This window comes from Aphelocoma coerulescens, chromosome 19, assembly GCF_041296385.1.
Source record: "Aphelocoma coerulescens isolate FSJ_1873_10779 chromosome 19, UR_Acoe_1.0, whole genome shotgun sequence".
NCBI lineage: Eukaryota > Metazoa > Chordata > Aves > Passeriformes > Corvidae > Aphelocoma > Aphelocoma coerulescens.
In genome coordinates this window covers 5,414,251-5,441,940 of record NC_091032.1, presented here as the reverse complement: position 1 = coordinate 5,441,940, position 27,690 = coordinate 5,414,251, and the positions used below count along the sequence as shown (strand labels likewise).

The 27,690-nt window shown below is 47.5% G+C and overlaps 1 long non-coding RNA gene across 2 annotated transcripts; it reads left to right on the top strand.

Moving 5' to 3' along the window:
- The first annotated feature begins 12,513 nt into the window (after nt 1-12,513).
- LOC138120559 (uncharacterized) lies at nt 12,514-19,240 on the top strand. 2 transcript variants are annotated; one of them, XR_011155886.1, is made up of 3 exons: nt 12,514-12,629; nt 16,529-16,595; nt 18,735-19,240. It is a non-coding gene; the product is annotated as an uncharacterized lncRNA (long non-coding RNA). The 2 variants fall into 2 exon arrangements; XR_011155887.1 differs by lacking the exon at nt 18,735-19,240 and adding an exon at nt 16,798-17,062.
- Nucleotides 19,241-27,690: the final 8,450 nt, after the last annotated feature.

Genomic DNA, 27,690 nt, shown 5'->3' with positions numbered 1-27,690 from the left:
TGAATCTGCTGAAAGTAGCACTGAATATCCTTTTTTCAGCAGAACAACAGCAGGTGAGGGCAGCTCAACTGCAGACAGCTCAACAGCTGCTGAAAAACAAACTAAGATAAAAAATGTTTGAAAAATAATTAAAAGCAGGTTTGGTAAAAGAAATAGAAATAAAAAAAGGTGCTGAATCTTCCCTGAATACAATGCAGGTGGCCAGAAATAGCTGCCAGAGGGAGAGATCGACAGCTGATATAAATAGTAGTGACTCATGGTGTAATGGGGATCCAGTTCAGGGGAACAAATCCCTATCAGTGGCTCAGACAAAGCCTCCTACAGCAAACACCTCCGAAGGCACAGGCCTAAATACCTCCAGGGATTTGGAAACACAGAGCTTGGGATAATACCTCTCAGGCAGAAAGCCCTTTCTGCCAGTCCCCTGTCCAGGAAGCATCCAGTGCTGTGGATGGCTTTGGTTTGTGGCCCAGGAGAGATGGATTTATGCAGAGCATAAGGATACTCTCTCAGACAGATGTCAGAAAAAATCTCCATGCATCAACTGTGCTGTGCTGCTGCTGAAACCTGTCTGCCAAGAGTCCCTCCTTGAGGGCCTGGGAAACAAATAAATGTGCTTTCATTTCCTGAGGACTCTGTGCTTTCCTAGCAGAGCCCTGGGCCTTTCCACCCTTGGTTTGCAGAAGGTGCCTGTCCTACACTTGCTGGCAATGGCACACAAGCATTTCACCTCTGGCACACAGCCACTGCAGGATTTTTGCCAGTTCTATTTGGCTCTGCAATCTCATATAAAGTTCTCCAGCACATCCTACAGAGCCACCAGTGTCCAAACCAAGCGTTCCCAGCGGACACAGCCCCTCAGACTCATGACCATGGTGGTGGGCAGAGCCCATAGGCAAAGCCAAAGCAACCAGAGTATGACGAGGGAGAGATGGAGTTCTTTGCCTTGAGCAGAAGTCTGTTCACATCCCTGGGATGCCAGGAGCAATGTTGACTATCCTTTACCTTCCTTTTTCTCTCAGGGTCCCTGTAGCCATCACTGGAGGAGATGCTCTTTGCATCCGGCATTTCCAGCCTCTGAAATTGCTTCCTGCCCTGTGCTGATGTGGAAGTCAATCCCAGAGGCAGAGCAAGCCTGAGAAATAAAGAAATCTGACCCAGAACAGGCAGGTCAGCAGCTGGATATTGCACAGAAATGGCAGTCTCTCCAACACAGGGATGCTTTTCTTGCAACTGCCTTTAATTTTTTTGCCCCTCCATATAATTCTCTAATAATCACCCTATTAACAATGTTCCATTTGCCACACAACTTGGGATATTAATCCTATTAGTTGGTACTAATCCTCTGCAAAACAAAATGGAAATATTCACTCTCTCATTTTCTCAGGGTAAAAAAAAAAAAGGAAAGAAAGAGGTGGGGAGAAGAGAAGACAAAGATGCTTTCAGAGGTTTGTGGTTTTGTAAGTTAATTGAATGGAACTGGGTCTCCTGTGGTCTCCATATAGAATTCCATTATCACGTAATGGGGAGTCACATCCAGCCTGTTGATAAGAGACAGTCTGTCAGATTAAGCATTAACTATCATATTTGGAAACCATGCCGTTTTCTACCCATTGGGGCATCCAAACACAATATCCCATTCAATATCCCATTTCCCTTTCCTTCCCCCAACACCTTTTCCTTTACTACACACTAATTAAAGAACAAGGGGAGGGGGAGACTGCTCCGTGCCACCGAGCCCAAGATAAACTTTGCTGAGTAGGGAGAAAGAAATGTAGTGAGCATCCCAGAGAGCAGAGGTCTTTCCTATAGGCTTTCATTTTTCCACCCACCCCCTCTTGTGCTGTATTTTTTCATATTTCTGTGAAGAATTACTGGCAGTTTCCATCCTCCCCTGCTCCACAAGGTGAGACTGGCACCTACTGGAATGCGCCTGGAAAGGCTGAGACTGAGAAGAAAAAAAATAAACCTTTTCTCAGCTTAGTTTCATCTCCAGCTTCACATTATTTTTCCCCTTCATCAAGCAAACAAACAGCTCTGCAGACACAGTGACAGCACACGCTGGATTTGACACAGCTCCATTTTTAAGCTGTTCTGTGGTAATTGGGGGAACTATCACGAGTCACGTCATTTCTGTCAGCCCATGTGGAGGGAACCACAGGCACAGGTCCTGACAGAGCTCCCAAGGTTCCTGTGGGTCTGCGAGGCTGCTCCCTCTTCTCTCATGTCTCAGCACCTAATGGAAGCAGGAGCAAACATCCCTGCAGGTACAACATTCATCTCCAGTAGCTTCATCTCCCCTTCCCTCACATGCTTTTTCCTAGGGAGGATTTCCTTATGGGATCTGTCCACCCTCTGGGATTTAGACTTAGATCCCCCACATGCTGTTCTTCCATGATTATCCCCTAGCCTTAAACTTACTCTTTTATATCCCACTCCAAAGTCCCACTGACCAAACTCAATCGAGCAGCAACTTGGCTTCCTTCTGCCTTTCTCCCTGCTCCATCTGTCCTTGCTGGGCCCACTCTCCAGCCACACCACCAGCCTTGTTCCCACTCCAGACCTCCAAGATGGCTCATACAGACCTCCAGCCACCACTGCTGGTCTCCTGTGAGCCCTGGAGAACACATCCTGAATCCATCACTGGCTGATCACCCACGAGAGCTGCTCTTTCACAATGGGTCCTAGTTTTGCTCTGTGCCACACTGTGTATTTTATCATTAACTCCCTCACCTGGAGCAGAGAGCCTCCCAGCTCACTGTCACACCAAAAGTCCCAAAACAGGCACCACAGGTTAAGCAAAGGCACATAGAACGGGGAAGTGAAATGGCTGCATGGCACAGCATGATTTGGAAAGAACAAGGGAGAATCAGAGGAGAAAAGCTGGAGGACAGAGCAAAAGCTGCAGACTTGTAGCTGAACAAAGTGCAGCTGGAGGCTGGGAACGTCTCCTGGACTGGAGCTGCCTCCTTTGGAGGGATGAAGCATTATTAGGAGCAAGTCCTCTCTGTTTGCACTGCCTGCCCCCAAGGCTGCTAACCTGAGCAGGAATGACTCACCAGAGCAGTAAAGCCACCCCAACCCAGCGAGCAGACACCTCCTGATTAGCAAGTCTAATCCTCCCTCTCCAAACCTCTCCATCAGGGAGCTCTGGGCCCTTTTGTTGGAGAAGCAGCAGCTTCTCAGCACCAAGAGCCACCAAGAGCTAGGGCTGCCAGACCCAGCTGACCCCAGCTCTGGCTGGGGAGGATTCAAGCACCGCTCTGCCCTCGGGAGCTGCCTGAGAAACACAGAGTTCAGCATGTCCTAATTGCTCTGGGCTGCACAAACAAACAAACAAACAGCCCTTTGTTTGCACAACAGCTCTCAGGAGAGGCCTCACACACAAGGTGGGCTGGGATGTTTCTCTCCAGCTCCCAGATTGATCGGCTCCCAGCTGGAAGGAACAAGGGGAACGTGGCATGGAGATGCTCAGCGGGCTGCCCTCGGCAGGAGTGCCTGGGGCTGGCTGAAGGACATAGACATTCCTCCTTCCAGCAGAGCTCCAAGATGCCCTGCTGCTTTCAGGAACATTCTGAATAATGACCAGGAATCATAGAGGAAAAGGAGCTCCTGAGGCAAGCTTGGAAGGGCTGTTAGAGTGAAATTGCTTTGGATTTACACACGGAGGTAAAACAGAGTCAATTCCACATTCAGCTGGACTGACTGATGGCATCCAGAGCCTCTGATGGGAACTGGGACAAAGAGAGGAATCGGGTCCAGGGGAGGACGTAAGGGTTCAGCCACCAGCCAGCTCATTGCCTGGCAGCAATTCATAGCCTGGTTCTGAAATCAATACAGGCTGGGAGCACTCAGCAGCCAGACTAAGCCAGGTCTGTCATTTCCTGTAATTCTGAGCTGCTAGATTACTTTCTTCAGGTTTTCCAAGAGGAACAGTTAGTCACAGTGGCGAGTTACTCCCCTTTGTAGGCTCTGTTTTCTGTTTTTCCCCTTCCTAATTGTCATCCCCAACTTCCTTTCCACTCCTGGAGAGCAGAGAGTGCTGTTCCAGCCTCCCATCACAGCCTCTGCTACCTCAGTGCTGTCAGTCTGTGAGAAGAGAGAAGGTTTTGCCGGGTTTTAGGGTATAATTTCCTCTCCAGCTTCATGGATGTCCTTCCTTAACCCCTTTCTGAAGAGGAGCCAGCTCTACTGATGCTTCTAGGAACAACTATATCCCAATCACCACCAAGCTTTTTACATAGACCCACAGCCCATGGATTCAGCCAAAAAGGATCAAATGCTCAAGTGGAGCATCCAGTGTCTTGGATTATCTCCTCCCTGTGTTTGACAGTAAGGAGAGTCACCTGTGGGCAGCACATACAAAGAGCTGCTCTGGAGAGGCATGAGATAGACTTGATGGGACAATGGCCTTCCCTTTCATGAGACAGTGGCCTTCCCTTTCATGGGACAGTGGCCTTCCCTTTCATGGTCCACATTTGGGATCTATGGCTCCAAATGCCAATACAAGGCAGAAGATGATGTTTTATTCTCCTGAGAATAGAAGGCCTTTCAACCAACTACCAGTACTGAGCTGTGACTCTTGCTGCTCTGGAGATACTCCTTTGTGTAGCTGGTTCTTTTAGGAAGAAGAATCACCCTGCCAGAAAACTCTAGCTGGGTATCTCACTGCTAGAAATGGCTTGGGAAAGAAAAATGTTGACCTCTTTCATCCTGACTGGTCAAGGGAATGGTGGCTCTGGTGATGGATGGTTGCCTGTAATTCCCGCCTGCTCATTTAATCACTGAGAACAGGCAGCAGCGCGAGCATGCTCAAAAGAGAGAGCAGCAGGCAGGGGTGGAAATCCCAGCGGCTCTGCTGAGCAGGGAGGTGTGAAGGGGACAGGGGAGTGAGAGTTCTGATAGCAGGGAAGGAAGCTGGGGCTTTTCCTTGGATGAAAAGCTAAAATCCAATGTGGTGGCTCTGCCATTCCAGAGGCTGCAGCCGTGCTGCGAGGAAAGAGCAGCCCCCAGAGCCACATCAGCCACAGCATGTGCTGCATCCTGCCTGCCACGGGCAGCTGCCTGCTGCAAATAGAGAGGGGCACTCAGGCATGGAGGGGAAAGGAGGAGTCCAGCCATACTCAAAGCTGCTTTTGCAGTCTCTCAACATGAAAGCCAAATAAATCTGCTCTTAAGGGAGCCTCCCATCCATCAACAGCTACACACTCACGGAGTTCAAGGCCAGAATAGACCACATGGTCTGATCTCCTGCCTGAAAGAGGGTGGCCAGGAAAATTTCTCTGTTTCCTGACCCCAGTAGCAAGCCCTGAAAACAAGAGCACCCAAACTCTACCCCTCAGCTCAGCACACGTAGCCACGGGAGCATTTCCAAATCAAAATGTTGTGGTGTGGTGTGGGAGGTCTCCACAACATCCCTGGAGACCCAGTGGGTCAAATTCCCCAAATTACAAATTACAGTGTTGTGTAGCCATTGAGGTGAAAACAGGAGAGGCCAAAATGGTCTTTCAGCATTTCTGGGCCCCTGCACAGCCAAAACCAAGGCAGCTCCGTGGCTGCTGGAGCGGGGAAGCAGCAGGACTGAACAGAGACAAGCCGTGCTGTCAGCGAACAGCCTGCTCCGACAGGGGAAGGACGCATTGCGAACCCGGTCCAGCCCGGAATGTCTATGGTTGGTGTAGCAGGAGTACCCTCTAGTGGGAGAACAGCCTGGAGAAAGCCTTTCAAATCATCACACACACACACAAATGCAGGGGTTTAGATCTAAAGAAAAACTGCATTGAGAGTCACCATAAAAATGGGCTTGAAAACAGAGGGAAACGGAATATCTTAGGGAAATAAAGTCATAAAGTCTGATTATCACTTGCAGTACTATTTTTCACTTTTCCAAGAAAGCCATTTAAAACCTGCTTCTTCAAGTACATCCGTGCAGGGAGAGCCCTGGGCTGGAAAGCAGACAGGAGTCTGCTCATATTCGTGAAGCCAGGCCAAGACTGTTAAAATACCCAAAGGTCACAGCAAAGCCTAGGGCTGCATGTCTTAATCCTGCTTACTGCCTGAAAGCTTCTGGGTGTGGAAGGAGTCTCTGTACTCATGGCAGAGGCCCAACACATTTCCCGAGGACATCAGAGCTGGTGAAGTCGTTTTGCTTTGGCTCATGGATGAAAGGTTTTGCTGTTAGAGGAGGGGGGGAAGCTGGGCAAGGACTGCTGTGTTGGACATAAAGGATGCAGAGGATGCTGTGCTCTGGATCCAGATGGGATCAATATGCTCTCCCCAGTGCCCTGCTCTAAGATCATGCCGACACTGCCTTGACAGGTGCAGCATTAGAACCTCAATAGAGAGGAATTATGTGGTTCCTTCGGGGCTCTTCCCATGCAGAAGCCTATCTAACCTGAATGTTTTATATATATATATATCCCTTCATCCACTATTGAAATGCACCTACCCCTAGGGAGACCTTTGAGGTGTCTAAGGCTCCAACCCTTCTGATTTGGGCAGGGATAAATACAGTAGGGGAGCCTGAGCCCTGGGGTTTTTTTCAGCTTAAAGGTTTAAGCATTGTTTCCTGCAAAGCAGCAGTTGTAAAGGAGCGAGTGGATTTAAAGAAACACAGTCCACTTTTACAGCCAGGGGTAGGAAGGGAGCTAAAAACATCCATGCCAGCCTCAAGGTGGTTGCTCCTACAGAGATGATCCAAATTAAGCATCTCACAGGAATCTGTGCTGGTGTTCACACAGTGAGGGTGAACCAGGAGGGAGAGCTGGGCATGGGGATGTGTCAGAGATCAGGTTAGAAATGTGGGATGGGGGACAGGCACAGGGAAGGGGTGGGTTAAGCCCAGCACCCCTCCTGGGAGATGGCACAGCCATCCCTCTGTATGATGTGTCATGTACAACCCACAAGTTGCCGACTTTCTTCAAGCTCCAGTTACTGCCAGAGATTTGGCTGGGGACTCAGGAGTCCTGATTTCTGGTCATCAGCTATTCAAATTCCCCTTTGATCCCACCTTCCTCTCACAGTGCATCCTCCCAAAGCAGGGATGCCTCTCAGCAGAGCTCAGCACCACCCTCCTGGGCCACTCAGCATGCACTGGGCTGCTCCAGCCCACAGGGACTGCCCCAGCAAGGCACAGCATGAAAATCAGAGTAGCACAGAAAGATGCCAGTCCCAGGCACTGATTCCACCCTAGATGCTGCTTATTTCACTGGGAAGCCTCCTGGAAAAGATATTTACTCACCATAGAGAAGGGAGGAGCCTGGCCCAAGGTGACTGGGCTGCAGAACTGGACCAGAGCCCAGAGCTCTCCCAGAGGTTTTCTGAGAGGCAGAGGGAGGGAGGGTTTGGCTCTTTGGAGGGTTACTCTGCCTTCCAGAGCAGAAGGCTGTGAATTCCCCATTCCCACACCACACGCTCAGTTAAAGTGACAGATGACTGTGTGCATGCACGAGCCTCCATCACCAGAGAAAGGGTAGTGCAGATGATTTCTTGGAGAGAAAGGATTTAAAAAAAGAGAGTAATTTGGAGTAAATGAGGAAAAAAAGGAGAAGAGATTCTCTAGATACATAACGTGCCACTGCAGAACCAGGGACATGCCTAGGGAAATTTTTTTAAAGTTTTTTAAAAAAAGCAAAGCTAAAAAAGAAAAAGGATCCTATTAAGATTAATGCTTTCTGGCTTTCCATCTCCCTCCAGCATGGCTCTTCCATTTCCATAAACCCATTATCCTCACTGCTGTTTCACTTAATTGGAAAATGTCTATTGCAACCTAGCATGTTCCAAGACAAACCTTGGATGTATATATAACAGGCACTTAAAAGCTTTCAAATATTTCAAATTTGCTCAACACAATTATGTGAACAAAAACCCTGTGGGACTTTTTTTTTTCTAGAAAACAAAAACCACCAAAAAAGAAAAAACCCAAGCCCCACAATAGTCATAAAGCATGTGTTCACAGGGCTAGAAACACCATTACATTTATCCTGATTAGCATTCCCTAAGCTTTTATGTTCACACAGTTATTGCCAGTGTAGGGAAGAGGGGAGAGTAGGAAATGACAGTCAATGATTTGGCTGCTGAAGGTCGGGGAACCGAAACAAGGAGATTTGTTTCACTGCAGTGACAGCCATCAAACAGGGACAGCGTGTGCCAGGTCCCCTTGGAGCTGCATCCTCCTGGGAAACCCCTGGGATGTGCTTGGGGAGGGTGGGAGGGAACAGGCAGCGTTTGGGCAGTGAGGAGTGCTCCCAAGTGGAGCTACCTTAGAGGAATTGGGGTTTCCTGGTGGTTTCTGGCAGTTCTACAGCTGTTAAGAAGCAGATGAGCTCCTTCTTTCCACTGCTCCTGCTGTCTTCCTTTCCCTGTCCCCACTGACCTCTCCCAGAGCACTGCTTTGGGAGGACCAGGGCATCAAGACACATTATGTGGATTCAGATGCTCACTGTGGGAATTGGCAGAACAGGCCCTGGAGTTTGTCACTACCTGGCCACAGGACAGCAGCTGTGGGAAGCAGGGCAGGAATAAGATAAAGTTTTCTCTCCTGATAAGTGGTGGCTTCATTGGTTTTGAGCTGGAAAGGATCTGAGTCCTTGTGTGCACCTATGCATGTAACAAGTTTACAGGCCCTTTAGAAAATAATGGCTGATTTTTCCATTTTCACATATCCCAGCTCTTCTCCTCTTGGCTGGATTAGCTGACAGTGACTAAACTTGAACCCTGCAGTACTCAAGGTAAGTGCCAGCCCTGGCCCTGAGAGGCTGTGTTACAGAATAAGTCTCTCAAATATTTGCTCTGCTCTCCTCTCCAGCACATCTCGGCTGCTGTCCACACACATTATTGTCCCTCTGACCTGCCCACTGTGTAATGACATCACACCACTCCAAAAGATGAGATTTCTTCTTGCTGTCTGTGCAGCTGGCTCTGCCCAGCTTTGCCTGCGAAGAGAAAGCCAGAAATGGGTCCCATCTGCAAGAAATGCAGGAAATCCCTTGACGGTGCCTCTGAACACATCAAGAGACCTGCCAGGGGTATTCCTGGCCCTGCACCTTCATCCTGCCTGTTATGGAAAGAGCTGAACATGCCAGGATTTTATCAAGTCCAACCTTCTCCTTCCTCATCCACATCACCAACACCTTTCCTTGGACCTGCCTTTGCCTCTCTGGGGCAGTCCTGAGAGCACATGATCCCCAGCTGAAGGCAGAGCTAAACCTTTACCTGGCAGCAGGAACCGAGCTGTGCCCTGCAGGGTGGGCTCTGTGTCCTCAGAGGCACATTCCCGGGGGTGGATGGCTGAGGCTGCTCCTTTTCCAGCACTGCTTAACAGGCACTAATCCTGCCTGGGGAAAGAGCCCAGGGTGCAGAACGGGCTTTGAAATTCATGAGGAATCTGCACTGGTGGAGGTGGAGGTGGTGGTGGATTGCACAGAAGCATCCAAGCAGCTCCCAGACTTGGGAGGTGGCTCCTGTTGGGTTTGTGAGTGGAACAGTCACAACCTCAGGCTTGTCCCACTGCAGTTGTGTGACAGGTCTGAGGTGGGGAGGTAGCACCCACACCAGGCTGACCTGAGAATCACTCTGCTGCAAGGGAACAAGGAAAGACAGGGCTCTCTAAGGTAACTCTTGGACATAAGAGCAGCTAAAGTCCAGCTTTGTGTGGCAAAGCTTAGCTAAACTTAAAAACCAGTGTGTGCTGAAGCCCAAGTGTGAGGAGACATGCAGCCCTCAAGCAGCTGTGCAACATTATTAGCAAGGGTTGAGCACCAAAGGGGAGAGCTAGGGAGAAAGTGAAATAAAGATTCCTGCCAGCCAGGCAAGGGAGAACCAACTCAGAGAGCTTCTCATAAACCAAAAAATTATCATACAGTGGGAGAAAAATTTAGCTTGTTTTCCTGACAAGCACAATTCGACTCCAATGGCTCCACACCAGTTCTGTCTCTGTTGCCTCCTCCATGAAGACATTAAATCAACTGTAGAAGCTGCTTTTTAAACTACCAATATGATGCCATTGTCCATGCTGCTGACTGCCTTAGATGCAAGTGGTACTGAAAGCCCTGATAGCTTATCTGTAAAGAGAACAAGGCTCCTGAAAGACACTCACTTCTGCTGTGGAATAAGAACAAAAGGCAATCGGGACACAGGGTTCAGGCAGGGAAGAAGAGGCCAAGCTGTCTCAATGACTATCCAAAAGCCAGGCAGGGAGATTTAAAGAGCAGCAACTCAGGAGCAAACAAATAGAAATATCTCTCCACAATTTACTATTTCCTTCCCCTACACTGAAGTTCTCCTTGAGCAAGACACAGATTTATTGTGCAGCACAGACGTCCAGACAGTGCAATTTACTGTTTCAAGACAGAGGCCAGGGATAAAAGGTCACAGTGCCAAGCAAAAGGATATGGTCTGGTCATGCTGGGAGCATGAGGAGCGAGCAGGAAGAAACTGAAATTTTGAAACACAAGCAAAGAAAGCAGAAACTCAACTGACATCTGATTTCGCAGCATAAATGTTTTGCAGGGCAACTAATTTCTTCTTTTAGCTCTCTCTTAGTCATATCTTCACTTCTGCTAGTTTCAAAATCGCTGTTGGTCCAATCTAAGTGGCTTTCAAATATCTGCTGTTCCAGATCCAAGCATAAATGGGTTTTTTCAAGGCCAGCACTACATTTCTCTGAGGTAGAGATCATGTCATGTCCCCAGAACAGCTGGGGAACTTTACAGCTCTGCCCAGCAGAGGACATTGAGGGCTGATCTGCTGCTGCCTGAGGCATGTGGATGACCAAAGGCAGTGGTGTTATCTCAGCAGTTCTGCTCTGACCCTGCTGGCCCATCACCCTGACAGAACAGCAGCCCCAGGGCTGTTCTTCGCTTCCCAAGCCCTCCTCTGCATCCAAACACAATTTCCCAACGTGATTTCCTCCTTCCCCATCTTCACAGGAAGAAAAAAAACTTCTTTGCTTTCTCCTCTGGTGGAGGCTGCACCTGATGAAGCACCACTGTTATTATGGGAATGGACTGCTAACAGCATTTGGGCCTCTTAGTAATGAGGGCAGGGAGAGGGAAGAGGGAAGTAATCAAAATCCACACACCAGATGGGCTATTCCAGAAGCATTTTTCTCCCCAAGCACCTGTGAAGGGCACTGGCTTTCAGCAGGCACACTTTTTGTAATGAAGTTAAACCCACAGAGCACGATGGGACAATTTGTGTCTGCTCACAGGCAGGAGGAGAGAGGGAAAGGTATTGTCCTCAGAGTTTTCTGGCACTAAAGGAATTCTGCCCTGCCTTGGGGCCTGGAGGGGGGCCCATTTCTCTACCAAGCAGAGATTGATCCAGTCTCCACAAGCTTGTCCATCCTTTCTCAGTTATAGACTAACAACAAAGGGGACAGGGAACAGATGGAAAAGCTTGAGGCAGCTGCAGTGCCACAGAGTCACACTGAGTGGAAGAGAAGCCAGATCCTATCCCCAGCCCTCACATCATGACATTCACTGCTGCACTTGCTCAAATCTCACCGTGCCCTCAGGCTCTGCAGTGGTGAAACACTTCTTTGGATAGGAGACAACTCTCCTGCACTTCACAGAGCTCAAAAGTGCCAAACAGGGTCCAGAGTGGAGCTCTCTCCACATCTCCAGGGAGCCCAGACACTCTCTGGCAAAGCCATGGCTTCAGCCATTGCCTGGCCTGTGCAGGAGCTGCTTCAGGCAAGTTGCTTCCTACAGGGAGAAAGGATGTCAGGACAGCACTGGATGCCTCTGGATATGGAGAGGTTTTGCAAAATGAAGTTTGCAAAAGATTGGAAGGGTAAGTGCTGGGTGGGAGATGCTGGGCTGGGAGGGTGAAGTGTGAGTCAGTGCATGTCTGGGTAACCCACACACCCCAGCCAGGGGCCGCACTGTGATCCCCTAAGATCAGCAGATCTCTGTCTGCTGCAGAGATGAGGACACTTTGTGGGTAGCTTTAGTACAACTGCCAGCACGAAGGCAAGAAAAGCACTGCAGTTTAGAATTTTTCCCAACCAACTCGTACATTCTTATACCCCAAGTTTCCAGCTTTGCATTACTCGTTGAACTGAGCACATCTGCAGCGCTGAAAGCAGCTCAGCTTTCAGCTCCTGTTGCTGAGAGCAGAAGACAATCAGCTGCTAATCCTTGTGATGTGTGTGAGCTGTATTTACCCAGCTCTTACCTGCAGACACCATGGGATGGGACAGGCAGAGCTCAGCAATGCCAACACGAAAAGATGCTCCCTCATCTCTAAAGCTGACACAAGCGAGGAGGGAGCTTTAAATGTTTGTGCTGCAAACTCTCCCCTCACCCCAATCTGTTTGAAAACCAGGAAATAGATGCTCTAAAGTAAAACAGCAAATCCCAGCTTTCGGTGTATGAATTAGGCAGCAGGAAATTGTGGGGAAAACCTGAGGCATTTGGCTTTGCAGGACAGCAAAAATCCCACCCAGCTGTGCTTGTGTTGAGAGGAGAAGGAGCCGTGGCCACAGGGCTATCAGCAACACAACAGAGCACCTGAGGATCGTTTCAGAGCTCAGCCAGGTTTGCATTTTTACAGTGATAAAGTAGCAGGAGTTCCTCGAGCGGGAAATGCTGGAATCAGCTTTACCTTTATTTAAAAGGGAATTTAAGGTGAGACTTGGGAAAAGGTTGGTGCTTGCTCTATTTATTTGTATCCCCTTTCTGGTCCTGTTTGCTTTCTAGTCAAGAACTCTGCTTCTTCAGTGTGCATTCGATATTAAATTGCCTCTTAATGTACTAACAGCCAGGCTTCTCTTGAAGAATATCCTCCAGCATACAGAATCTGCAGCGTTTGTCACGGAGAAAAGGATTAAGTGAATAGGGACTCCAGCCAAGTTTCCTTGATTTTCTTTTCTTCCAGGTACTGGTAGATAAAAAAAAAATACAAAATTTCCTGGATCACTTATTTATTTATTTTTCCTATGCCTATGTAATCACTTTTTGTTGACAAAAACATTTCAAACTCACATCTCAGCCACCTCCATTACAAGCAGGACTTATCCAAGGTCACAGAGCCACTGGCAGGGAGTCAGACTCCATCTCCCAGATTTTATTCTTATAAATCTGGCACCAGGAGTATCCCAAACTCGCTCCCTTGGAGCTGATTTGGAAAAAGACTGATACACCCCCTTGATGTTCAGAAAGGACTTTGACCCTGGAATTTAGTTACCAGCATATTCCCCAAGGAAGGCTTCTTCCCAAGGAGACTGGCACACTTGCTGGAACGTGATGCTGAGTGCAAAGACATTTCTCATCATGGAGGAAAAGAAGATCCTCCCCAGGAATTCTGATTGGGAAGAGAAATATTCCCTCCATCCACAGGGCAAGTGATAAAGGTTACCTGGAGGGCTAGAGCATTCCAAGAAGATGCAGAACTCTGCAGAGGGAGGAAGACTGGTATGATGAAGACAAAATTTCTGTTTCAAGGCTCTCTGAACTCAGTCCCTCTTTTTTAGCTAGGAACTGCTGCCCTCTCTGAGGGGAGAGGGCTCCATTTGGAAATCCTAAAGCTGCCTACAGAGAAAAATATCACTGGAAGAGTCCAGATCTGTTTATCCTCCCACACGTCATGAGGCTGCCCCCTCGAGTGGGATAACAGCTAATCCTGGGGATGGAAACCCCCTTCCCACTGATCAAACAACAGTGTGGCAAAAGCCCTCCCATTCCCATTCTCCGAGTATGAAAAGCTTTAATCCTGTTTAAAAAGCCTTCAAGGCAGCCTGGCTTCCTACCCAGCTTTTCCAGCAGCAAGGCAAATCCCAAGTGCCTTTAACTCCATTGCACTGTAAACATGTGAGCACTGAACAGTCCTCAGAAGCACATTTCTGAGCGAGCCTGAGGGAACTTGGGCAAAGTAAATAATGTGGCAGAAAGCCTTTCTAGAGGTTTCATAGCCTCTAATTTCCTCACCCAAGGGTCACAAGTACAGCAGCTGTCACTTAAGACTCTCAGCAATTCACACATCCCAATCCATCTCTTGCTGTTCAGTGTTTGAGAAACACTCAAAGCCATCTCCTCCAATTGTCCCCGGAGTAAATAAAGTTCAAGGCAGTATGACAAGAAAATTAGAGGCCATGAAGTCATGAGAAGCAGCTGTAAGGTAAACTGCCTTGCCTAGTGCAAGGTGCATTAACTTGCAGCTCCCTGTCTCGAGTTTTTGCTCAGGAGAGATCCAGGATGGTCCAGAAGTCACCCAGCTGCACCATGGATGTGGCTACTGCAACCCTGACAGGACACAAAGGGCACAGCACTCGAGTGCCCTGGAATAGGATTTCTCCAGCCCAGAGAGAAGGAAAGCAGAGGTGGCTCAAAGAGGAGTGCTGGAATGAAGGTCTGGAACTGTGGGATGTGCTTCTGGAAGCAGGACTGTTCATCCAGGAGGGACTCGGCTGAGTGGAGGAGCAATGCAAGAGCAGAAATGGAAGCAGAGCATCAGCACAGAGACCACAGCTCATTATGCAGCAGGAGTGAAACAGGAAGAGGACTAGAAAACCTAAAAGGTTCTAGGAAGGAACAAAGGAAAAACAAGAGGGCAAATAGAGTAAAACTATGAAGGAAATGAGCAGCACAGCTGGAGAAGCACCAGGGTGCATTTAGGTGGGGATCTTAGGCCTACCACAGGCTCTCACAGGGAAAGGGCTGACACAAAAACATGAACAACACTATGACAGATGTGACCTCAATGTGAGAAAAGTTCTGTTGATCCGTCAGATTTGATCACAGGAAGTAAATGCAGAATGTTCAGAACCAAAAGGAGGCAAAGGTGGAGTATGAGAAAACGGCAGGGAAAGAGGGCAGGCAGGGTGGAGGATGAAGACAGGAGACTTTAGTTTGACTCAGCTTGGGGAGAGAGTTAAGAAAGGTGGTAGGAGGCTGCTGGTCAATTTTGAATCCCAATGGAGAAACTAAAAGGTATTCCTGGGTAAGAGAGCCAGATTTCTACGATCTTGGGCTGGAGGCAAGAAGTGAAATTTGCTTTTCAGGAGATCTAAGCACGAGGATGTTCAGGACCAGCACGAGGATGTTCAGTGAACGGGTTTAACAGATTTGCAATTGTTCCCAGGACAGAGCCCCCAGCTCCTCTGCCCTCCTCCCAGCCAGGCTGCCCAGGAGCTGGGAAGCTGCACTGGCACAGCACAAAGCCTGGCTGAACACACCTCCCCAGCAAATGGCCAAGAGGTCCAACTTGTTGTGGCCTTGGCTAAAGAGATCTGCCTTTGCTCATGACAGCGGATGAGCTTCTGGGCTCATTCTCTAATGCAGAGACACGGCAGAAAAAAATTGCAGCCTAAAAGTTGTGCTTTTAGAGAAAAAGCTTTCTCTGCTACATACATCATTACCCAACAATACAGAGTAGCTACTTAGAGTATCTCTGCGTTCATTTAAAGACCTGATTTTAAAAGCCAGCAGCTTTATCCATGGTGTAATGTGTCAAGTGCAAGCTGAATTGACACTTATGCAAGTCAAAGCAAATGTTTTTAAGATGTGACAGCAGAGCCATTACCAGCTTCATATATTTCATTCTACTTTTGTGCACACAACCAAGCATATTATTGGCTTTTTATTTCCCCCCTTGTTTGCTTCAGGATTCTGATTAAAGCAAGGAAATATTTCATGAGCTGCCAGGTTATGCTTAGACCATTAGGCCCATCTATGAGAAATATTTATTGGTTTAGGAAATGGGAGAAAAGGAAAGCTGGAGCACTGGTGATACATCTCATCTGCTTTGAAAACAGAGCAAAAGCCTCTCAGATTCTTGTTAGCCAAAGAGATAGGATGAAGTTGGCTCAGTATCAACAGCTGTAATGGCCAGATGATACAGAGCCCTGATCTGGTCTAAAGCTCCTGGATCCGTTCAGCTTTGGACTGAAAATGTTAATGATGATAAAAGAATTTATGTTTGGTTAATGTCTTGTAATAAAACCCCCCAGGTCTCTGAGAGTCCTTTTTTCACTCTTCCCTCTCCTGATGCTGTCTGAGGTCACTGTAGGTGACTGCACAGCCCCTCAGCCTTAACACTGAAGCACTGAGTCTCCTTTGGCAGGAGCCGGGGGTTTTTACTGCCAGCAAATGCTTGCTGTGCCTGCCCTGGGATGGCAGGAAGACAAGCACAGTCCAGGAGTCACAACCACCTGCAGTTCACAGCACAAACACAAGCAGGGCACCCAGGCCCAGGTGAAATTACAACCTGAAAGACCCGTCCTGCAGACAACAGACAACCCAGCTGAGCACAGCTGGGGCTCATGTACATTCTCCCATCACCCAAGAGGAAATAAGGCACTGAAGTGAGGCATTTTGTCTCCAGACTTGCTAGGGATAACAAGACACTCTAAGGATAATCAGAATACTTTTCCAACCATACTGGAATGAGCACCTGCACAGTTTCACTGCACCTTAAAGCTGGATGCAGCCTGAAACCTGAATAGCCACAAGTAACACAACCAGCTCAGGGGCAGGAAAAACCAAAGCTCCTCTGTGGGAACACATTGTCTTCCCTTTTTATTCTGCAGGAGCTGGTCTGCAGTGGAGCTGGAGACAGCAGCTCCTGAAGATTCTGCTGCTTGAGCTTCCCCAGAGGTGAGGGGAGGGTCACAGCAGAGGTTACAGCACACGGGTCCCCATCTGCATCTGCAGGGCAGGTACAGGGCTGAGTGAGGAATGGGCAGGGGTGAGAAAAAGAGGTGATTTATTTAAGAGGCTTCTAAATCAGTTCCCCGAGATGGCTGACCTGCTGACAGTGACTTAATCAGCACAAAACATTTTCTTGATTTGTCACCAGGGAACGGCAAAATATTCTCGGAAGAGCTTCATCTTTTATCTTAAGAACTATTTACATCAAGGAGGTTAAGACACAGCTTTAACCACACAGACAGCACCACCTCTGGGTTTGCTGTTCTTAAACACTACCTGGGAACAGAGTCTTTCTTGTCTTGACTTCCATCTGCCTACCCACAAAAGAAAAAGCTCTGTGCTGCATCATTTTTATTCATGAAGATAAATCCGTTGTGTATTTTTCTAATGATCTCTTAAGTCTGCAATTTGCACCGTTTTATAGCAGTAAAACTTAGAGATGCAGTAAGCCATGTATTTAAGGCTGGTAACTTAATGGGAAAGGCATTAACTACCATTTCAGATTTTTAGTTATCTTCCCCTCCCCATCCTTTGTAATTACCTTGTTACTTAACAGCAGCATCAGCAATTTTATTGATGTGCTTTTAGCACAGGCCACTACCAGAGGACAAGAGTGCTGGAGCATGTTACAGACTCCAGAGTAAACTTTATCTCCTGCTCTTTTTAAAAAAGGATCAGAACATTACCCACCTCTCCTTCACCCTTAAAAATCTGCAAGCATCAGCAAGGCCTGCTTCCCAGGCAGTTCTAGTCTTTTAACAGATAAGAGATCACTTTAAGCCCCCAAGTCACAACTCATGTTATCCCAAGAGATAATATCCTCTAATAAGCTTGGCTTTTTTATTTCTCTTGTACCCTTTTGTGGTGAGGGCATGGGGGGAACCCCACTATGATCAAGTCTAATCATGACGGAAGTTCTTTTGAAGAGGCAAACAAGTAAAGAAAAGCTCCCCAGAAATCTCATTGTGATCCTGCAATGAGGGTGGCACCGGCCTGGGAGCCTTTCACTGCCTCCTGCTCCTCACTCCTGCTCCCCTGGCTCTGTGGGATCCTCCCCGTGGCCAGGCCTCTTCCCAAGGAGACCCCATGCCCACAACAGCCAGCTGGCATCGCCCTTTGCCAGCACTCCTGCCTTGCTAATCTACCTTCTCAGCCTCCTGAGGCCATCTTATAAACCAAATAATTCCACATTTGGCAGTGTTCAACAAGCATCTGAATGACTGAATTTTCTGTACATCCCCACAGCTCCTGGGGAGAACAAGCACTGTCCTGGATCAGTTTTTATGACTGGCAGTGGATTTGGGGAGTTGTATCCACCACACCATTGTGCACGTTGGCCTGCACACATGCAGCAGGAGAAGACAAAAGGTCTAGCACAGAGCTTATCAGCACACGGCAGGCATTTTAAGCCATCTTGCAAAGGAAAAAAAAACATGTTGTGCATGTAAGAGAAGGAAATCCCTAATTGGAAATACAATTGTCTGGTAAGAAGGGCTCCAAAATCAACAGCCACTCCAATTTATATGGTGTTTTATCAAGCCAAATAGCCCCCAAGGGCTGTGAAAGATGAGCCTCTAATAAGGCTTATAAAACAAGCCCTCCATAATAGAGGCTGGGGCAGGGAGGGGGAGTTAAAGGCCTTTTAGCATGTGAATTGTGACAGCAATGTAAGCCTGTCAAAGCTCCAGCTAACAAAGGCTCCAGAAGCTCCGAGAGGATCTGCAGGAGTTTCAAGTGCAGAGGTTCATGGGGAACAGGTGGGGCAGCTGGGATCCAGCTCCCAGACTGGGCAGCCAGTGTAGGGTCTGGTGAGGGACAAGGCAGCACTGTCAGCCCTGTGACATTCCCCTCTCTGGGGCTGAGCCACATGTGCAGGACACACTCTCAGTCCATAGGGCACAACTCTGGTGGATCAGCTCAGGAGACACCCCCCAAGTGAAGTGGGAAGATCTCCTGTCACACCAGCCCCACCCTTCCCCACGATTTCTAAAAAGAAGCTGTGCCTTGATCCTGCCCATTGAGACCTTGCATGGAAGAATGCAACTTTAGAACTATTTTATTTTGTCTTTCCCCCTTCCCCCACAGGAGAGGAGAGAGCCTGAAGGAAAAACAGAAGGGACATTTTTATTCCAGCCTTTATGGTGTGTCTGGGAGACAATACTGCAGCAATGAGTGTGTGACAAGAAACATGAACAGGATGGGGAGTGTGACTGTAAAACGTGCCTTAACATCCCCTGCAGGAGCACATCCTCTGAGTACCATCCCTCCATCATCACTGTCCTGCCCAAGCGATGATACACAAGTCAGGGAAAGCAAAACCAGCCAGTACAGGTCACACTTCACTGCACAGCTTTGCAAACCACGCTAAGAAACCCTCAGAGGAAAGAACCAACTAGTTTCAAGTCTATTTTGAGTTGCACAGTGGGGTTGTAAATACATTGTTTCTGGCAGTTCTACAGTGGTTAAAAAATATATCAAGTAGTCATGGAAAACCCAAGACATGTATTTGTTGCAGAAAGAAACATCTCTTTTCTTCTGCAACAAAGGCAACAAGTGCTTTAATTTGGTTTCCATTTTCTGGCTGATGCTGTTTTGTGAGCAAGTCTGTAGTGGCAGAGCTGTGCTTGTGGAGATGATTCCAGAAGGATGTGCTGTGCTGTGAAGGTGCAAGGCTGCACATAGCCTGGCTTTAACCAACACACACACACACACATCTACCAGTCAGCTGACAGATTAAGGCTGTCACTAGTTTCAGTGCCTTTAAGATCATCTTGCCGAAGTCTGGGGGAAAAGATCTGTTTTACCATTTTCTTACACTTATAAATAATTGATATGTGAAAATCACAGTGATTCCAAGACTACAAAGCACACCCATGCATAGGGAAAATGTGTCATTTAGGAGTCACATCAGGGCCTCCAGTGCATCAAAGACCTTGCAATCTTCCCCACACAGGAACCTTTAGGATTCCTCCACAGCTCCAGGTAGACTTCCACTCCTTGCACAGACCTGTGGTCCTGCAGGCTCCTGGAGCCTCCTCCCTGCCCTCCTTTCTCCAAGCCATCTCGATTCAGCCACAGAAAAGGGATGAGCTCTCTGTGAAGCTCTGCAGGCCATGGCAAACACCCCGCTCCTGGCACAGCAGTGACCTGGCACCCCCTCCCCACCCTGCAGGACTGGGAAGGCTGCCTGTACTGGGACAAGCTGGCTGCCACCCCGAGGGACTGCTGTGGTGCCACGATGGATCCACAGCCAGGCAGCAACAGTGCCTGTGCCTGGCCCTGTCCCTTCCTGATCCAGACCTGCTGGCTTCACTTCCCAGCTCGATCCTGGACCTGCCTTGGCACTGTGCACTTGGAAAGTGATTTCAGGGCCCTGGTTGTGGTCACTGGAGCTGCTCTGCTCTTCTTGCTGGGGATTACTGCAGCACTCATCAGCAAGGCCACAGCCTCTGCTTGTCCTGTTGTCACTGTCACCTCCCTGCTCATCCTCCCTGCCATGATCCTGCAGTTCTGCCTGGAGTCAGTAACTCCAGAGCTCCAGAGGAGCAGGAGCAGCCAGACAGGCAGTAACTGGCCTAAATAGGACAGCAGCTTCCTCTGAAAAATACAGCTCAGGTATGACTAATGTGCCAGAATGCTCATGTCTCAAGTAATCCCCCTGCTCAAGACTTTATCAATAATGCACAATTGGATTGTGGAATACAAAACCCCTGGAACTTAATAAAAGGACTGGCTTAAGCACTGAGCTAACATCATTGGGATTGATGAGTGAGGACAGTTTCAAACAAATTACCCCTCACAGCCAGATAAGACCTGTCTCCAGGAGACTGGGTGAAAGACAAGTAGCTCAGCATAGCTGTTCACCTGTCCAAAGTGAAGAGGTTCTGAGTGGAAAACAACAGGTTGAGGAATTAAACACTTTTCCCAAGCAGACTCTTCAGAGATGAACGCTCATAGAGTGAAGGGGAGGTTCGTCTAATGCTATTTTAAACATTCCAGTACTTCACAAAAATTTGTCTGAACATGGGAGGTGGGGCCAACAAATGTGACTTATACCCAACTTAGTTTTCCCTCACATGTGAGGATGCCTCTGCTAAAGCCTTTGTGCCCAAATGCCCCAGGACTGTCCCAGCCCAGGCGTGTGCTCAGTGTTGGCAGCAATAGGGTCAGCCCCAGCCCAGCACCCTGACCCCAAACAGATGTAGCTTGGCCCTGGAACAGATGATACCTCTGCAGGAAAACAGACTCTGAGGGAAATGGGACAAAACCAGCACAGAAAGGAAACCTCAGAGGCAGCAGACACCAAGGGCTGAAAGGACAGGGAATGTACACTGAGTGTGGGACAAACTGGAGCCAGGGCTTTTGGAGGGAATGTATCAAACTGTGCAGCGTGCAGAAAGAAGGGAAGAAAAGTTAGAGGCAAACCTATGAAAAGGGGAGGTTCTTCAATGCACACACACAATTAATTTGTGACCTGCAGAGCTAAAGCATGCATACCACTCTCTAAGACCTGCCAACCAAAATCCCAGCTTCTCAGGCTTATGGATGGAGCCTGATCCACCCATATCCTGGACCCTGATTGGATTGTTCTAAATTCTCTCTCACTGTGTCTGTGAGAGGCATCTTCAGTGAATACCCCCTCCCTGGCTAGCTGAAGACTAGGGCTGGGGTTTGGGTTGCATGTCCCTTATAGAATCCACCCTTCTGCACTCCAGGAGGCTCTTTGGAGGTTGTACAAACACTCTGTGGTGTCCTCAGAAGACAGCAAAGGATCAGCACTTCACATGACATCAGCCTCACCCCCCTGCACTCAGCACCCACAGCCCACCCGCAGCAGATCCAGCCGAGCACCACAGGAGCCTGTCAGGAGGGATTAGTCCCACATGCCTCCCTCAGCATTAGCACAAACTAACAGGACAGCATGGAAAGCCCAGCAATTCCCAGGAACACCTTATTTATTGCAATCCAGGGTAAGAACAGCTCATCTGGAGCCAGGCTCCAGCCCAACTCTGATTGCCAGCTATGGGGAGACAGCTGAAATTACAGTAATGCAATTTCAATATCCTCACAGAGGTAAATGCGCTCAGTCGCCTCAAGGCCTCTGTAAACATTAATTATTAACTTGATGTCTGGCTTCCCTGAGGTATCCATTATCCTGTGTATTAATGGCCCTTCCAATAAGGCAGGGGGCAAACAGCTTGCAGATTACCTGATAGTATTAGTGAAAGTTTGCAAATTGATTTGGTTGGATTGGAAAGTGCTTGGCAGTTAAGTGATCACCGAATTTGGAGAAAGAGCAGGGTACAATAAAAGATGTTTTCTTTCCTCACAGCTTTATCTGCTCAGAAGAGAAGAGGAGCCAGGCTGGCTGTTCTTTTGGATGCTTCTTTCCTGTCTCCCATCCAAAGTGTAATGAAGGAAAGCCTGAGGCAGAGAACTCAGCTGTAGCAAGAGGTAACATTAATGCTGTTCTAAATGCCTCTTCACAAAAGTTAAGTCAATCTCATTCCTAAACCCCAGCTCTTCCATATTTTCACTATCAGGGGATTTTCACATCCGTATGGGATAGGCCTGAGGGGTCAGATTGAAAGGATTTCAGTGAAGAACCTTCAGTCCCATCCAAACTGGGATCCTCAGAGCTGCCTAATCCTTTAAATACCTCCAGATCCACACACACGAGTGAGGCAAGGCAACAGGCTGAGCATGCACACATGTACCATTTGCACTTCCTTCTTGCATAAACTGCTGCTCAGCTTATTTTCTCCTCCCAGAAAGCTGCTTTTACAACCCTCTGAAACACCTCATTTAACTGGAGAAGTATTTGTTCATTAGCACTCCTTGCAGCAGGATGCACATGTCAGCGTGGGAGTTCAGTCCCCCAGGATATGACAAGAGAATTCATTCCACAGCACAGGGACTCTGGAGACACTCCTGTTCTGAGGCTGCAGCTCAGCTCTCATCCCAGTTCCACCAGCTGCCACCTCCACCCTGGTCAAAGCATCACACAAGCAGGGCAGCCACGTCTGCAGGCTGCTCGAGATAAGACCAGCCAATATTAAAAGCCAGCATCTTCCCCTTGGAAAGATAAGGCAAACCTGGCAGATTCTCATCTCTGTTTTTCATCCAGAATACCACATGCTTTGAACAGCCACACACACAACAAGCAGCAGTCACGTTTCCAGTCTGCCGTGCACTTTGCTGGGCTCCTTGTGCTTGGAGAGAAATCTGTATTCTCTGATTCTATCTGGATGCCAGGGAGTGATTTAAAGGGAGACCAAGTAACAGTCCTTGATAGAGTGTTGGTTACATTGCAGTTTGGTGTTTAGTCAGCTAACGTCTGTTCTTCAAGCAGAGAAACACGACACTGCTCTTTCATGTAAATTTATGGAAGAAGTTATGATTTTATCCTATATCCTAATAAGGATTCTGACTTAGCTTTTAAAAGGAGAACCTTGTTTGTGCTGGAGTTTTGTGTCTGTTATTTTATCATAATTTAAAATCAAACTAGTCAGACACTAAGTTACTTCCTGCTGAGAAACGTGCAAAAGCTCCCTTTATTCCTATATCCTCTTTACCACTGGCATCTTGTATTTATAGAGTGTAGATGGAGAACTTAACATCCATGTTTTCTCCTTTTAAAGTCTCTCCTTTGATCTAGTTATCCATCCAGGAGATTGCTTTGATCCTTGCAGTTTTGCTAATTCCAAATATGCAATTATGCTTATCTAGTCCTGGAGGATCTAAGTGTTTCAAGCCCTCATCCACTGCTGGTTTACCAACACAGCCCAGCTTTAATCAAAAGGAACTTTTTCTTGCCCAGAGCACTGCAGGCTACAAACTCATCTGCCAGCCTCAAAAACCCGGGAGGGCCTGTTTTTCCTTCCTGGCCACATCACAGGGAAGCAGGAGAGAGAACAGGCTGGGAGAGAAGGGCATCTCATGTGCTGAACAGTGAGGTCAGGGAGCAAGTGGAAGAGTCCAGGAAGGAACAGTCACACAGAGGAACAGAGCTCAGGGCTCTCACACAGGCTGGGAGCCTGTCAGGCCACCCAGTCATGCTGCTCTTCTCGGTGTTCCTCCATATTTCAGTCACTCAGAAGCCAGGAACCAAGGGGATGTGAGAAACTGGACATCACAGGCCATGAAGGAGCTGAACTGAGTAGGGAAAGCAGCAAAAATGGGGAGCAGTTCTCCAGAAACAGAACCATCTTTCACCTCCCATCAACCACAAGGAGAGTGAGCTGAGACTGATCCCAGGCCTGTTTGCTGCTTGTTTGAAAAATCTTCTCCCTTACAAAACCATTATGCCATGTGAATTAAGGTTATTTAAATCCTGCATGATCTCTCCCCTGGGGAGCAGGGAGGGAGGCAGAAGAGGAGAATGCCATTATTTCATGATGGGATCTGCAGTAGGGGATTTCCTTTCAGCTTCCAGAGGTTTGGAACAAAATGAGATGCATCATCCTAATGCTTCACTGCTGGGTATTTTGACACCACATTACTGCTTAGCACCTGAAACTCATCTGATGGAAGACGTGACCACAGCCCTGCTTTCCTCTCTGCCACCAACTCCTTATGTGCCACTCCTCATTCTCAGACTAAGAAAGAAATTAAAATCTTCTCTAACATGTTAAAGAGTGATAGGGGAAATACAAAAGGAAGAAGATAAAATCTGAAGAGGCAGCAAGCAGCCACAACTGAAGCACAGCATTTAAATAATTCTCTTGTTATAAGAGCCCAGGCAAGCCTGCTGGAGGGGCAGATTTCTCCCATCTGTGGGAATGCAGGTTCCCTTCCATCCTCATACGAAGGTTTTTATATACCTTATATAAAGGTATTTCTATTCTTGCAAATTGAAGGCTCAAGTGGCAGTTTCTTGCAAAAGCTTCCACCAGCACAAGGAAGAAATAAAGTCTGAGAATAATGGTTTAGCACCACTCGCACTTCCAGCAGCTTTCCAAGAGGCAGGTTACACATGGAAGGCAGGAGATGAGCTGCTAAATTCCCCTTTTCTATCCTGCAACCCCCTCAGCAGCAAGGCAAAGAACAATTTTTCATGTTTTGCTTCAAACAAAACTGACACCGCCAGGGCAACCCCAACAACACGATGTCTGTAAGTCAGCTGAGAGATGAGAGAGGACTTTATTTTGCCAGTCTGCCCTAATGAGAACTTTGCAGGAGCTCTCAGTAGTTCAGACAGGTGGGTGACTGAGGTTCAGTGTCTGCCCTCGCAGGGTGAGCCAGGATGCCAAAATGGGGCACACAACAGAGGCCTGCAGGGGGAAAAGCCCCCTGTTAGTGCTGCTGTGTGCACAATCCTGGTACACTGCTCCCCTGGAAACCCTGCCAGGAAAGTTGCAGCAGTGGAAAAGGAGAGTAGGTGGCAGGTGGTGGAGCTTTTATGAAGTTGGCTTTCCTTGCCATACTGCAAAGCTCTCGTGCAGGCACAGTTTGCTTCCTGCAGAACTTCAGTGGCCACCAATAGCTGAAGTTTCAGGCAGGGTCACTGAAATCTGCCAGCACACTGACTCACAGCTTCAAAGCTGCAGCCTTCTGAACGAGCTTTTCCAAGCTGAATTACTCACCTGACATTTGATAAATCTCAGTGAACTCCTTCTTGTTGTAAGGGAGAACCTGTAAAATTCGTTCTTCTTTGTATTACAGAAATTCACACTGAGTCCTCCTCTGGAAAAGCTGAACACTGTGTTTATGCTGCAAGAAGGCAGCACAAACAGGGCAGCTTCCTGCCCGGACAGATTTTAGACCATCAGTCCTAAATCTGAGATCTGCCTGTTGCATGTTTCTCAGCTTTACCTATCAGTGCTTTGCCTGAAAGAGATTAGTCAAAAGTTTGTTTGTAAACTCAGCATGGTGTGAGTTTAGGCTCCCAAAATCATTAAGCACTTAGAAAAGGGGCTTTTTATAACATTTTAAGTAACAGGCCTGATAACAAAGTTATGGGTTTTGTGACTGACTTGCAGTGAACAACTCCCACTATTGTCTCAGCACTTCGGTTTCAAAAATCTCTGTGTTACTGTAACACCTGGCCTCTCTAGGTGAGCCAGATACATTCCAGATTGTTCACTAAAAGTTCATCTCACTCTGAAGAAAGACGTCTCAGTAGGTGATTCTACAGACATTGCAGTGAATTCTATTGACAACTGTGAATTACAGTACCTCACTTTTCTGTCCTTGAGACATTTGTCTGCACAGGTGGTGCACCTTTGGTGGAATGAGGTGAAAACAGAGGGAAAATGGAAGTGTATAGAGGTCATGCATCTTGGAAGGAAAAGAGGGAGGGAAAGAAGGAATTGGGAAAAGGTACCATGGTAATACAAATTGTTCAAATCTCATTTCTTTGCATAGAACATAAGCATCAGACATCAGACAGGTAACATATGTGGTCTGAAGCAAATGCGAGCACCTAACACGCTCCATCTGCACAAGCAAACAATCCAAGCATATTTGAGATGATAGATGCAGGACTGGCAGGTATTTATCACATAACTGTCTGGAGATTTGACTATCAGCTAAACAGGAACACTGCTAAAAAGCACCTGCCTCACAGCACAGAAATTTAGAAGCTCATACTCTGGAATCTGCCCAGATTCAAAAGCTGCTGCATTTGATTTCTATGCCTGTTTTACCATTACTTCAAAGACAGCCAGTTCTAAGTCACTTGACATTTGCTCTGAGAAGCCTGAGCAAACAGCCAAGGCTGGATCAGGGCATCTCTGCGGTGTGAGCTAACAAAGAAATGGACAAACATGTCAAGCCAAAAGCCAGAAGCTCTGGGACGTGCGTTGGGCGAGGCTGCAGCTCTTAATAGATCCAGGGAGAGGCTGTAAGAGCTTCACGTGGAGCACAGCCCTGCCAGCGGGCTCATTATCATGGCAGGCAGCTTGGGCTGTTGGTTAAGGCATCTTCTACGCTTCAGGAATGGCTCTGCAGGAAAAGCACATGGGAACACGGGGAAAACTGGAAATTTGGCTGTCCAAAGCATCTTCCACTCTTATGAACATGTGATCTGCACAGCTGCCACATGCACACTTACCCTCCTCCCAAACCAGCAGCTTCCCAGCTGGATCAGGCTGTGGAGATGGTGAGCGTGGGGTTTATATTACAGAGCAGAGACTCCTCACAGCTCTGTTAAAAATGCAGCCTGACCTCTGTTCTAAAGCACTTCAGGGAATCTTTGTCCCAGAGCTTGAGGAAAAGGTAGAGCTTTAAATTAAAATTGCATTAGTAGTTTCTTTGGTGGTCTGCAGAGCAGGCAGGAGAGGAGCTGGAAATATTTTTTTTTCCATTTATAAGGAGTTGTATCCCCAAATTATATGCAGTGCTTTAGCATGGAAACACAGATCCACTAAAAAAATAAAAAATAATGTTTAAACACTGTATAGCTCAGCAGAGAGGAAATGGCATTACTGAAAGACCTAGTGCATTAATCACTGTTTCTAGCACTCCTGGAATCCTCTGTGTCTTTGATATCTACATAAAAGCATAAACCCCTCATTCTTTCTGAAATAATTCTTTCAATGCAGTTTCAGATACATGAAATGTACAAAATTTGGGCACTTTTCCTTGTAGCTGCACTATTTCCAGGTGATTTCGTGTTACTGCTTAGAGAGCTTTGATCTACTTTTAGCTTAAAATCAAGTTATATTCCACACATTGGTTTTATTCTGAGAGGGTAGTCAGAAATTAATCCATAGACACACCATTTTACTGCTTTTGCACTGTATTTCCTGTTTTAATGCGAGATTGTTTTGATGGAAGGTAGCAATCATTTAAACATTAAGAATAGTCATCTTGGGGACACAGTTGTCAGATTTAAGGATCAGAAATTATATAGGCAGCTGTAAAAGGATAGGAAGCGAGTAGATCAATATTATGAGGTCCAGTAATTCTTTGAAGTATTAAAGCAAAATGGGGGAACTGTTTGCAAGAACAACTTGATGATTTAAGTTATGCAGTAGCTCCAGGGGCAGGTGAGAAGCAGGTAGCAAGCTCTGTAGGGTCCTGAAAGGGTTAAGGACAC